This window comes from Plutella xylostella, chromosome 30, assembly GCF_932276165.1.
Source record: "Plutella xylostella chromosome 30, ilPluXylo3.1, whole genome shotgun sequence".
Lineage (NCBI taxonomy): Eukaryota > Metazoa > Arthropoda > Insecta > Lepidoptera > Plutellidae > Plutella > Plutella xylostella.
In genome coordinates, this window is record NC_064010.1 from 4,531,822 (window position 1) to 4,546,152 (window position 14,331).

The 14,331-nt window shown below is 39.7% G+C and overlaps 1 protein-coding gene and 2 non-coding genes across 3 annotated transcripts in view; 1 reads left to right on the forward strand and 2 right to left on the reverse strand.

The window, feature by feature from the left end:
• LOC105383208 (GTPase-activating protein CdGAPr) overlaps positions 1-14,331 on the forward strand; it is an 89,380-nt gene that overhangs the window by 23,420 nt on the left and 51,629 nt on the right. The gene's annotated exons all lie outside the window — the stretch shown is intronic.
• Trnak-cuu lies at positions 5,062-5,134 on the reverse strand. The gene has a single exon. It is a non-coding gene; the product is annotated as a tRNA-Lys (tRNA).
• Positions 6,747-6,819, reverse strand: Trnak-cuu. The gene has a single exon. It is a non-coding gene; the product is annotated as a tRNA-Lys (tRNA).

Below are 14,331 nucleotides of genomic sequence, written 5' to 3' on the forward strand. Positions count from 1 at the left end.
AAGGCCCCGAGCTCAGCATATGCTACACGTACATAAATTTTTCGTGATTTCTCTGTAATAAGTACCCATATGCCTTCGATCATATAATTATATTACCGGAGCCGTATGCAGATAAACTTGGGTATTGAGTTAGGGCAGTGTTTTTCAACCTTTTTCATGACGCGACCCCCCTGGTATAAAAAAATATTTGGCGACCCCCTTGACCCTTTCGGTTTTTTATCATGTATGTATGTGTATGTTACAGTATTCCCAATATTCATTCCATACGACGTATTGATGGTCTCCATGATTAGGATTCAAAGTAGTACATACTTATCGGATTTAAAAACACATTATTTTAGAATTACACACTTGAATACGTGTGGCCAGTGGCCATGTACAAAGGTACCACGTACAACTAATGCCATTGCGACCAGGAATTTCTTTTTCGAAATTAGCTTTTTCTATCTGACTTTTTTGAGCATTTCAATATCTTGAATAAAAGTTTTCAACGGTGAAATGAAAGTAAAAAGACAAACTACCTAGCTTTACAAAAAAATAAATACTACTAAACAAAGTCGTCGTCTTTAAACCAGGCAGGAAGGCCTACCCACGCTACGTTTGCCTATTCATGGTCTCCACTCGAGAACTCGTCTACCCCAACAGTTATCGGTTCTTCGGCAGATATGACCAGCCCACTGCCACTTCAGCTTGCATATTTTGACAGCTATGCCAGTAATCTTAATCCTCTGACTGACGGAAAACCTCATTTCCGATACGATTTATCAGAGAAACCCCAAGCATAGCTCTCTCCATAGCACGCTGAGCGACTTTAAATCGGTGGACTAGTCCTACCGTCAGTGCCCACGTCTCTGCACCATACGTCATCACTGGCAGGACGCACTGGTTGAAATCTTTAGTCTTCAGGCTCTGAGGGATGGCCAAGGAGAATATGTGCTGACGAAGTTTTCCGAATACAGCCCAACCCAGTTGGATGCGCCTTGCAGCCTCCTTGTCGAAGTTGCTTCTGCCTAGCCGAATTTGCCTTTTGTCTCCCCGAGGTAGACATATCTTGCACAAATTCGATTGTTGCCTCACCAACGATCATCGGCTCCAGTTCGATGTGAGCATTGTACCTATATGACTTTCGTCTTGTCCAAATTTATACCCCGAAGCCTACACGTTGGGAAGCAGCATTTATGCCACTTCTATCATCCAGCTGAGTTTCTGCAGAGATTCTGCCATAATAACGATGTCGTCCGCGAAGCAGAGAGGTGTGTCATGTACTCGCCATTTATACATATGCCAAGTCCGGCGGCGTCCGAGCGGTACAGACTCCTCAACTCCTCGATATAGCGCCATTTGATTTGAAATATCTGCAACGCTACCAAAATTTCCCATGTCTCGATGGAGTTGAAGGCGTTTTCATAGTCCACAAAGGCTAGACACAGAGGCTGATTATACTCTTCGGTATTCTGTGTCATCTGCCTTACTGTGTGGATGTGGTCTATTGTACTAAAACAGATTCATGAGATAATTTAATTAATAAAAAATAAGCTCAGCCTTCGCATTTAAGATTTATTTTTATTTTTAAAGTATGAGTCTTTATTGTTTTTATACTAAAGTTCCCAGTTTTTTCGCCCTTTGGCGACCCCCCTACAGAAGCTTCGCGACCCCCCAGGGGGTCGCGACCCACAGGTTGAAAAACACTGAGTTAGGGTATAGCTGACCGCTTCTTCTCCAGTTTAGGCTCTATTTTAAAGACAGACATTTTTCAAGTTGAATCTGAGGTCAGGGTAGTCAATAAATACCTCTTGTCGTAGAAGGTCAGCCATACAGTTTTATACTATGCTAACTAACGTAACTAACCGTGTTTGTAGCTGTCCCTTCAGCAAGCACCTATAAATACAGCCGCAAGTAGATACCCTCTCTCCCGCTGCTGTCCTTGACCCGAATATAATTCAGCGCTAGTGCGACGCATAGCGCTATTTACAGTGACAGCAGCTGACTGCTGACCTTCGCTTGAGGAGTCTTCTTCTTAAGGTGTAAGCAGACCGGGACGGCATGGCAAGAGATTTTAATCAAACGCAACTGAAGACTAAAAATGCATCAGGCATCAGGAGTGGCTGTGGCAAAGTGGTGGAATGCCGCAGTATGTAAGCGGCCAGTGTGCGCTGACTTACGGCAAAAATCGGCAAAATCCCTTGTCATGCCGTCCCGTTCTGCGTAAGCCTTTACAAACCTATGTATATCCCCAAAGGTATAAACTGCCATCCTAAGCTTGGACCATTTTCCACTGCGGGTTGGTATATTCACATTGCTAAATCTAGATAAGCAGGTTTCCTCACGATGTTTTCCTTTACCCTAAGAGCGATGGTATAAATTGTAGGTACGTCAATTCCAAAGAACTCATTATGGTACATGTCAGCACTGGGATTTGAATCCGCATCTTTGGCATGACTCTGCATGACAAACGTATCACTTTATATTAGGTCCAGCGCACCCAGGGCAGTCAGCGACTGACGCTAATCCGACTGGGAAATCCTTTCACCACGGTGACAAACCTTAGTCTAGCTCTTGTACAGTGTACTACCGACCAGAACTTAAGGTGCTTACATAAAGAATCGGGTTCCCTGTATAGTACTTGTACCGGTAACCTGATTATGCGAAAGCGCTCACTCACGGAGCATTTCCCGGATTTTTTAATGTCATGAGCGCTTTCGCATAATCAGGTTACCGGTACTGTACCCTTAGTTAGGATTCGGCTTGGTCTATCGAAACACCCATTTTCATAGCCAACCTCAACTCGGCAACTTTCAAATCTTAATGAGAGTCGTATCGGATGCGTAATGTAGCCTCAAATGCGAGATGTTCGAATAATTAGAAACAAGTTCTCGGTCGTTTAGTTTCGTTTTAGAGATGAGACTGTAACCCACTGACATTATTATCTTTAGGAGTGTTCGAATAGCGAGAATATAGGGAACAGTAGGTATAGTTGCAAGTCTTCTGAAAGATTATTATTAAATTCTTTATTGCACAATAATAAATATATTATATATATGTACATAGGCGAACTTAATGCTAACAGCATTCTCTTCCAGCTAACCTTGGGTGTTAGAAAGATTCGGAATGATCCCGGATTACTTCGCTGAAAGTTACATTAGCTGAATTATTCCTATTCTGAGTTGCCTACCTTGAAAACCATAGAGGTGAATAAACTAACTATAACCTAAGCATAAAAACTGAAATATTTACAATAGTAATTAATCCTAATCCTAACTAATCCTAACTAATATTATAAATGCGAAAGTAACTGTGTCTGTCTGTCTGTCTGTTACTCTTTCACGCCAAAACTACTGAACGGATTTGAATGAAATTTGGTATACATACGGTCTAGACCCTGGGAAAGAACATAGGCTACTTTTTATCCCGGAATTCCCACGGGAAAACTTTTTAAGGCGAAGCGAAGCGCGCGGGAACAGCTATTCAGGATAAATCGGATTTTTTCCTGCCAGCATCTTTGTATAGGGATTGGGTTCCTTAGGGATTTATGGGCTATCTATGTCGGCTTAAAGTATGCCTTAAAGTTAAGAGGAGTTATAAGCATTTTTTCCGTGTCTCTGAATGTCGACCAATGCGTAAAATCAAAACGGTTGACTACGGAACTTAATCAAATGAGACGTGACGATAAACATGACGTGTAGATCTATCTCTGCAGGTACAGTGCTCCAAAATTGATAATGCGCATAGAAATCTTTGACAGATCGGTTGTTTTCGATTATGTGACACATGATATGTGTCGCGAGCATAGGATTCGATACTATTTTCGAATCTACACGAAGGGTAAATTTTACCAAACGCTAAACGTATTTAAATCAAATTTTAAATACATTTTGTACTAACTGACAGACGTATGACAGGCTACTAAATACGTTTAGCGTTTGGTGAAATTCCACCTAACATAATATGGAAAAAAAAAATGTCACTTTTGGAACTAACTTTGCCTTACATTTTGACAGTGACAGTTGACGATACGCAACGTTAACGGAGGATCGAAACTTGTGCTCAAGACTATGGACTCCTATTTCTTTCGAACAAGGTGCAAAATGCAAGTGTTTTTTTAAGGCTCTTACCATTTAATGATTCGGGTGTGAAGATCTGCATGTGCATTATTAATTTTGGACAAGTGTACCTACTTATAATGTGTTGTTATCTTTCTACAACAGGAATACGAGACAAGGCATTTAGCATAGAATTAACCCGAAAATAACAAAAAGCTCATCAATTTAATTCATAAAACGGTCACCGACGACACAATTTTCGAAAAATATTTGAGTGTTTCCGGTGTGGTCATTCAAAAGGCCGATTTAAATTAATATTAATGAGCATTGTGATGTGATTCTTTAGAATTTGAGTCTCTTTGGTTGGTCTGGGTATCTCATTATATTAATTTCCACACAATATTTTACAGTAAATTAGTAGAATTAGCAATTAGTATACATATACATACGTAGGTACTTAGGTAAGTACCTACCTATATGTATAGTAAATTAAATTAGTAAGTTAAATTTTAATGTAGGTACATTAAAATTTAACAAAGTAATTTGCTTTTGTCCCGAAAACACTGGTTCTATTTAACTGCTTTAATATATATATTTTTATGGAGTGTTATTTTCTTATCAAGTTATCATTGTCAGCACAGCTCCGTGATCAGATTGTCGATTCTTAGGTTGGCTCTAATTACATATTGCCTGTGATTTTATACTACACTCACGGGCAATGAAATAATTCGAATCACAAAAAGCCGACACCAAAAGACCTCAATAAAATTTGAACAAAATATGATTGTTTTTAGTTGGGATTTATCCTGATGCTCCATTAAATGTACTTCGATGTTCCAGAAGGCGTCATAAAGCTAGCTATTTCCGTTTAGGAGTAATAGTGTGTTTTTCTCAGTGGATTTTTTTCATTGCCTTTGAGTGTAGTATAAGCTTTTATGAATGTCTATAATTACCTACCTATATAATTATTAAAATGTTCTTCTGGATGAAGCATTATTTCCCTAAAAATATAAAAAAGTTTCGCCCAACGTGGGGCTCGAACCCACGACCCTGAGATTAAGAGTCTCATGCTCTACCGACTGAGCTAGCCGGGCTGTGATAACAGCTACGAAATCTTGGAATATTTCCTACAGCTCTGCCAGGTACATAACACAGCTTTATACACCCAACAAAAAAGGTTTAAAAAAAAATTGGTATCCGTGCCAAAAGTAAGATAATCGATATATTATTATTATGCCGAAGAACCAATGATATCAGGGTGTTCAAGAGCCTAGCCTAGTGACCCTTGAACGAGGCCTATGACAAAAAAACTATTTTAGGCACTTAGATAAACATAATACATAGAAAATATCTTTAAAATATCTTATAAACACCTAAGTTGATTAACGTTTGGTAGTAAGTAGTAAGTTTAGGTATTTTATTGCCCAGATTAAAGTGCACAGCCGAAAGACAAACATAACTAGTAATTCAATTTATTTGTATTAGTTATTTGCCAACTTGCTTGTTAGAACTAACTAAAGTTATTCAGAATTACGAGTTGTGTGAATTTTTCGTATGTGCTCTTGTACCGAGAACACCCATTCAACACCCAATGTATTTTACTACCAGGGTAGCATAGAATAACGAATACTATTAGTACTATTGTACTTGTACATTAACTACTTGGTGCTAGGCATCCAGAGTGTGAAGCCCGTGCCTCCTAAAGAAACAATTTAAAAATAAAGTCCAGTGTTGCCGCACGCGCGCAACAAAAATACCCGGGAATTTCCCCACTTTGTGCGCTTCTCGAAATAAACCCGCCCCCACTTGTGGCCGACAATGTTTGGATTTAGAAACGTGAGTATCTTTTATTTAAATTAAACACGATGATGTGTGTGTTAGTTAATGCGGGGCCGCACTGTTGTAATATTTTATTTTAAGTTGGTACTATAGCTTCTTTTGTTTTTATTTATTTATTTTATTTATTTAATCCTTTATTGCACAAATATATAAATAAGTGTACAAAGGGTGGACTTAATGCTAAAAGCATTTTCTACCAGTCAACCCACAGGAAGTACAGGAGGATGCATAGGTAGTAGGTACAGTCGACTTCACAATTAATAATAATGAGTGCACACTTTAATTCATTCTCCAGAATTTCAAATTACTTCATCGGCGCTTTATGTGGTATGGTTTTCTCAGCTGTACTTATAAATATTTATGGAGTAGACCACACTATACTCCGCACAGACTCTTTCCACGTCTCATTACTAAAGTAAATTGCTAATGTCCGCCGCACAGCGCATGCTAAACATGCAATTTCATAGTGAAAGTGACCAACTATGGCGTGGCTCAGTGAAACTTTGACAAACAAACTTTTGTGTGCGTCTGTTTAAGAGGAAATCAGCGACACATGATGTAATGTAACGTGTGCTATCGGACATTTACGTAGGCTACGTTTATGTAGAATACAATATGACATTATTGGTCACAACAAATAGTAAAACATACAAAAAATACGTAAGTACTTATAAACAATGAACAACAGGCGGCCTTATCGCTAAGAGCGATTTCTTAAAGGCAACTTTGAATATAAAGAAATAAAAAGTAAATAAATTATAGGGCGGTGTGCCTACTACCTATAACTAATATAGGCTGGGATTTTGCTACCAGTACGAAAAGTTGATTACTACAGTCGAGTTAAATGTAAAAACGGCAAAAATGATCCGCCCAACGTGGGGCTCGAACCCACGACCCTGAGATTAAGAGTCTCATGCTCTACCGACTGAGCTAGCCGGGCTGTGCGAACCTGTTCCAATTTTAACATCCGGTCTAAATCTTATTCAATATAATATATTTATGATGGATGTTGTAGATGCAAATACCTATTCTTCTCGCGTATCAAAGCGAATCATGTCTTGAATGCTATCGAAAAAAATAGACCTATTAAGAAGCAACTTTTATTTATTACGCTGCTGTCTCCCACTTCCATTTTTGTAGGTACATAACAACATACCTAATTTTAATTACTTACTGTTTTTTTTAGGTAAGCGCTCGATCCACTTATTTTCTGAAATAACAAGTGAGTGGGATTGAGACAAATCGGTGTTCGGTGGTTGGTGTCAGATTTAAAAAGTGTTTATTTAAATTAGGAACACGCGTTTCCCGCCAAGTTCATTGCCATGATTTCCGTTGGATGTCAATTAGTGACGTGACATCGTTGCTCACTTGTTTGTTCCTTTATTTGTTTAGGGTTGCCCGTAAATAAAACCGATTGCCGTGTTTGAGGGAAATAAGACTAGGGAATTTCAAATGAGAGCAATCTATTTTTTTATTTACATCAGTTCACATAGGATATGCAGTAGTAGAGTACTAACCTACAGGAGTAGGGTAGGTACATAGTAGAAAAAGGTTAAATTGGTATTCTTATATTAAATAATAGCAGTGAGAAGAATTCTCGCACTACTCGCAGCCTGTATCGCGAGAACCGTTAACCGGTAGGCACAGATACAAATAGATTCAGATTAGGTTAGGCAAATAAATATGATAAATAACATAAGTAATGCAGCTATTTTATACTGTTATTTTAAGTATAATATAGGTACGTAGTAGGTATTGTATTGTAGTCTACATTAAGTTAATTTGATAACGAAATCTATATTAATGTTTACCGTTATTTAACATTTAAATGCCGACGATCTAGTAAATCTTGCTCCCTGACAATTACCGTTGTTATTATAAGTTATAGGCTCCAACAAGTTTATCCAGTGCTTATCTGAAGTCTAGATTCGCAGTGACTTTTACCATGTCAATTAGAAATAATTTTAGTATTAATGAGAACAGAAAGTGGCCAGGGGCGCTAATGAATTTGTGGGAACCGCGTTTTTGTTGCATTAACATGTTTTAATTTCAAGTTCATAATTAAAGCTTTAATTACCATAAATTGGGAATACTCTTTCTTGATGAAATAAAAAGTTTCGGTGCAACCGGTACGTTTAATTCTACGAGATGGAGCCTTAGTCAGAGCAGCAGCCGAAACTATGTATTATCTTTCTTTATACACAACACAAACACTCACACCTTGTACTAATGCCCTTGCGGGATAGGCAGAGGTGCATTGCTGCACCCACTTTTCGCCAGTGTTATGTTAGTCCCAATGTAATAGCGGGCGAACCTATTGCCATTTTACGGGAACATCCAAGACCCGAGAACAAATATCTGTGTTTAAACAAATATCTGCCCCAGACGGGAATCGAACCCGGGTCCTTCAGCTCAGTAGTCAGGGTCACTAACCACTAAGCCATTCGGTCGTCTTTCTTTATATTCGTGATAATATCACGATATATTTATGAATTAAGATACAATCTTAAGTGTTATGAAAGGACTGATAGTGCCGGTGAGTCACTCTGTGCACCAGACCGATTGGCGCAGGCTTCTTCGTATCGGCTCCATACTAAATGTTTACCTTAAATGGTTGTTTTGTATCAGGACTTAAGTCGGTCAAGGTGAGGTATGTTTTGGCGTGTTACGTTTAATTTAGTTGTTTACCAGTGTGTCTCTGGTTCTGAGTTTGAGGTTCACTTCTTAAGTTTTCAAAAGTAGCTTTTTGAATTGAGTAATCAGTTTTAATATCGGTCCTATACTTCAGTTGTTTATGTTGGTATTATTGTTGAATGTGCATAGTAAAGTAAGGTGGAGGTCTCAGGGTTTTGAGCGTAAAAAATTGTCGAATCTTAACAACCTTGTTACTGGGGCAATGACCGAAAATAGTCTTGAGTCTCGGTAAATAATTACAGTAGCGTAAAAGCGAGTTATTCGTAAAAAAAGTGTTACAGACTTAAGTGGCTATTTGTGAAGTGAAATACTTTATGATCTGGTGCGATGGTTCTCATCTAATGCTTATTATAATGTGGGTACATCTAGTACAGGTTTGATAGTCTGTAGAAAACTATTAAGTAAAGTTTACGTTTTCTCGCATAGGTACAAAGTGCGAAAAGTGTCATGAAACTTTTGACAAATTTTACGAGTAACATGACAACATAATAATATTAATTTGTTTGCTTTTCTTTTTTTTGTATAACTACCTACACGTAGTGCGTCAACACAAAGGCTTCTACTGAAATACCGGCGCAGTGTCCTTGACCTAGCCAAGGGCACTGCATTAGCTGAGTGGACACCTTTTTGACGATGACAGCAAAAAAAATATGTATGAATGTGATTTGTGTGGTTGATTTTATCAGTATTGCTGTCTATGTCAAATAAAGTTTTTATCTATCTATCTATCATTCAAGGGCTGGCCGGAAAAAATGCTTTTTAGCAATAAGCCCGCCTTTGTGTACTCACTATTTCTATTTTGATATTTTGTTTATTAAATAACTATGTTTTGTACACAATAAAGTGTTTAAACAAATAGTATTGCACTGTCCATGACAACATTGACAGCCACGGGCGGTCTCGTTGTTGCAGCGAGTCCGACACAGGTTCCGTATTCGCCATTTAAGGCGTAGACCCCAAACCGCGGGTCATTATCCCGCTAAGGCCAAGACGCGGCCGTGATATAGTGTTTGTATAGCGCTAACTGTACATTCGTATTACTCAGCATTATGTGAATTGACTAGCGAATGGACAGGGCCACGGGATGGGAGGGTCGGCTACTGTGTACTTTTGGCTTTTAGTTTAGATCTTAGATTAACAATATATTTATTTATTAATTTATTTATAATATATGAACAAGATGGCAACCAACCATTGTACCAATGAATAAAGACACAAATCTTCTTCCGGAACTAATAGAAAAAGAGTTCAGTGGTAAAAGTGGGGTGTTATTTGTCGAGACGTTTCTTTTGCACTTACACTTTATCTTGTTCGTATTAAAATAACGTTGGTTTTGACTTTTCGTTTAGAGTCTCAGCATATCAGATCGTGCGTGTTCTGCATTTGCATCGATCAACATGTAACCAAAGTTGCGCCGCCTTAAAAGCTTTTCCTGTGTAAGAACTCGTGTTGCTTTGATTTTTGAGACCTCTCCAGTTTAATCCAGACTAAAGAACAGCAATAGATTTTTATAATAAACATTTAAACGTAGGAGAGAATAAAGTTATATATTTTTCTTTGTAAAATTTTATCAATATACTTTTAGAAATGGAAGCAACGAGAGACGCATTTTTAAGTCTACACAAACCTACCTCGAGATTTAATATGTGGGTTATTCCTAAATAAAATAAAAAAATAAAATAAAAATCGTTTATTTCAGACAATGAGGTCCATATAAGTATAAAATCAGTCATTAATTATAAATCTTACATTAAATACTTAAAACAATTTAAAAAGAAATCAAATAATATAATATTGAATACTTAGATTAAAATTAATATATTAAATTAAACCAAATAAACTAAATTACATAAATTAAATTAAATTGAAATCAGACTAGTCTATTAAAAGATCATATGACCCTCCTCACCAAGCACTTCCACAGGGAGGACGTCAGGTCATCAGCCACTGTTTTCAGAATGCTGTTGTGACTGTCCCGCACTCTGTTGATCAGGGATACTGTTTTTTTCCGAATGATGGCGTGGAAGCCATCCGTTTGGTATTCGGCAAACATCCCCGATGCACTGCAGAAGCGAGGCAGTCCCAGCAGCATTCTAAAGATGTTATTGTATTGGATATGCAGGATATCCAGCGATCTTTTAGTATGGTCTACCCACAGACTCCCGGTGTAGAAACTCTGGCAATACGCCTTAAACAGGGTTAGCTTAACCTCTTCACTACACCGGTAGAATCTGCGGACAAGCATGTTACCCCTGATCGCTAGAGCCCTACGTTCCCTCTCAATATCAGCATCGTCTTTAAGGTCCTCGGCAATGACGTGACCCAGATATTTGAATTTGTTCACCCTTTTTATACTTTTGCCATTCAAAGTGATATAAGGTGAACTATCCTGGCACTTACCGGGGGCCCCAAAGACGATGTACTCACACTTTTTTACATTGTAAGCGAGGCCATGTTCTGCAGCATATCTCTCACAAATTGCCAAGAGCTCTCGAAGACCACCCACAGTTGGGCTCAGCAGCACCATGTCATCCGCGTAGCTTAGGTTATTCACGCTTACGCCCCCTATACTACAGCCAACTCGGGTGCCGCTCAGCCCAACAATGAGGTCGTTAACATATACGTTGAAGAGCTTGGGAGACGTCAACCCCCCTTGCCTCACCCCGCAATCCAACACATATGGCTCCGAGAGGGAGCCAGCCCACCTCACATAGTTTGACTGACTAGAGTACCAGTACTGAAACATACTTATGATTTCCACCGGCACCCCCCTGTCACCTAGCTTACCCCACAGCACGTCATATGAAACTAAGTCAAACGCTTTGGAGAGGTCCAGGAAACAGGCGTATACCGGTGTACTTCGTTTTGTGTAGTACTGAACAGCATGCTTGAGACTTAATATCGCGCTTTCAGTGGAAAGTCCAGATCTGAACCCAAATTGCGCGTCATGTAAGTTCAGGTGTTTTTGAAGGCAAGAATCAAGCAAGCCGTCCAGTACCTTAGCAACAATCGTTGCCAGTGAGATGGGCCGGTAGTTCCCTCTGTCCGAGATATCCCCCGTTCTGTTTTTTACTATGGGCACAACTATGGTCTTCGTCAGGTCCTCTGGCAAATATGAGTGACTGATGCACATAGTAAAAAGCAAAGCGAGTACTCTCGGCAAGTGTACACCAGCATACTTGAGGTGTTCCACACTGAGTCCATCGTGTCCAGGGGATTTACCACCTGTCATTTTCCTAAGGACATCTGTGACCTGTCCAGCAGTAAAATGAGTGAAAGTTTTCTCCTTCCCCACACGGACAGACTCAGCGGGCACTTGCGAGGGCGAGAGACCAAGGAGAGACTGCACTTTAAAGTGAGTCCTAAACATGTTAGCAATGGCAGTAGGCTCATTTTTACCATCTACACACGCTGCGAGGCCAGGCTTAGCTTCTTGCTTCCCAGTAGCTTTCCAAAATTTACCAAAATTTTTATTGGTCCTGTGTTTAGCCAAAATATCCATTTTCAGTTGGTCCTGGTTATTTTGACACCACTTTAACCGACTTTTAAAAACCTTTCGAGCCTGGCTCATCTCATCAAATACAACGCCACTGGTCGGTCTTTTACATAATACCCAGGTTTCGAAACTCAACCTAGCCTCCGCGTGTGCAGTGTGAACGTGCTTGTTCCAGCCGCACAGATGTCTGCCTTTCCTACTCCCACTGACACGCTCACCACTCGACTCTACGGCCGCGACACAGAGTATAGAGCTTATGTCGCTGTATAATTTGTCCAAGACATGCCTATGTTCAGCCAAGTTGCAGAGTCCACGGCTGCACTCCGTAAATTCAGTTGGAAAATCAATGTCCCGTAGTCTGGAGTTACATAGTTGGCGGTATTTTGTAATCTGGGACTCATCTCTCTCACGCCAAATTACTGAGCTGTGGAAGCCGCCGTCTGACTGGATTTTAGGCCTAACCATCCTAAAATCACACTTGGCAAATATAGGCAAATGGTCAGAGACAAAAACACTCTCCACAATACCTACATCTGTAATGGTTTGCCAAGCCGAGATGGACACTACAAAATGGTCCAGCCACCGTCTACATCCATGGGCCTCACTCACAAATGTATAGCTACCGGAGTCGATACCGAGTTTTTCAATGTCAGCACAAACCCAAGACTGATCACCACAGAAGTCTGACAGCTCCCTGTGGAACGGTTCGTGAGGGTGGGCATTGAAGTCACCTAAAACAAATACTGTCTCAATGTTATCGCTTTCAATTATAGCGTTTATTTTCGCCAGCAACTCAGTGTATAAGGGCAAATTATCTGACGAGTCGGTAGGCATATAAACGGTTACAACAACAATAGACCGCTCGCCAATTGTCGCTCTGATTGCCGCCAGGCGAACACTACTACATTCCAACACAGTTATGCTGTCGAAAATACCTTTTCGCCAGAGAATGGCCACACCCCCATGAGGTCTTCCAACCAGCAAGCCGGCTGACGAAGAATAATCCTAATCCTAAGAATAATAAATAATATTAGTGATCTCATCTGCTACTATGGCATAAATATTTCGTAAAAACTTAAGCATTTTTGTGTCAAAATTCCGGTATCGCAGCGTCTGATTAAAATTCTGTCGCTTATCGGGGTCAACAGACAGAAAGTAGTTTTGAATTTGTAAAGCCTACCATTGTCCAGTCGGTCACAGAGTGAATGAGTTAATTTAAGTAAATAATACTTTTACTTAGGTATCTATACTCATAAAATAACATTACAATAGCAAAATAATTGCAGTTGATTTTATTGTAACAAAAAATAACTAACTATCTACCTACCCGAGCACTTAATAAAATCAAATTTTACTTGGGAAACCCACTGCATAAATATGGCAACACCGTAAAATTGCCGCCATTATTCGCCGCTGCATTCTTTCCTTCCGGCTGTCATTTGTGATGACCACAGACAAAAGGGACTTTGACTGGCTGCATACATTTTACAGACGTTCCAACAAAAAGTTACTACTATTCCAAGTTACTATTCCATATTTCCTACGAATAAGGTCGTTATTCGTTGCTTTTTGCGGCTTCTTTCCCACTCGGGTCTGTCACAGGAAAATGCATGTTCCCACGGCTTCGTATTGTTTTTTTTTTAATTCGTTGAACTTGTTAAGAATGTCGTAATTGTTACGTTGGATTAAACGTAATAATGGTAATACGTGTAACGTAACGTACGGCTCGGTATTTTAATTCGGCATTGCCGTGATGAAAGCGAGAACGGCGTTTCAGGTATGGCATCCAGATTTTTGGGGTGAAATTGTGAGCTAGGTACTTTCGAAATAGTTGAGAGTGTAGTCTTGTAAACGCGGCTTTCTTTGCGTCCATTTCTAAAAGAACATACTATTACAGTCATACATACAGTCGAACTATAAAGTCCTGACAAGTGTCAAATCTGTGTACAGTCAATATGCCCACAGGTAGATTTTTAAATTGGCCGCCCCGTTTGAACATCTTTCGCTGTCCAAGCCCTATCTCGTAAAGCAAGAGCGACCCTTCAGAACGGATGGCCGTGAAAGCAGCCGGAACCGGTCGGGTGAGTCGCCAGTGAGTCACAGAGCAGTGAGAAGCCGCCACAGACACAACGAATAGGCTAGGCTCCGAGTGATTGACATGATTTCGCCTTATGTATGTGTTACATTAGACAGATGGACGCTTCAAGTGTTGCAGCGGCAAAGACAGTCTGCCCCCGTATTTTGTTACTTTTTGAGAGTTAG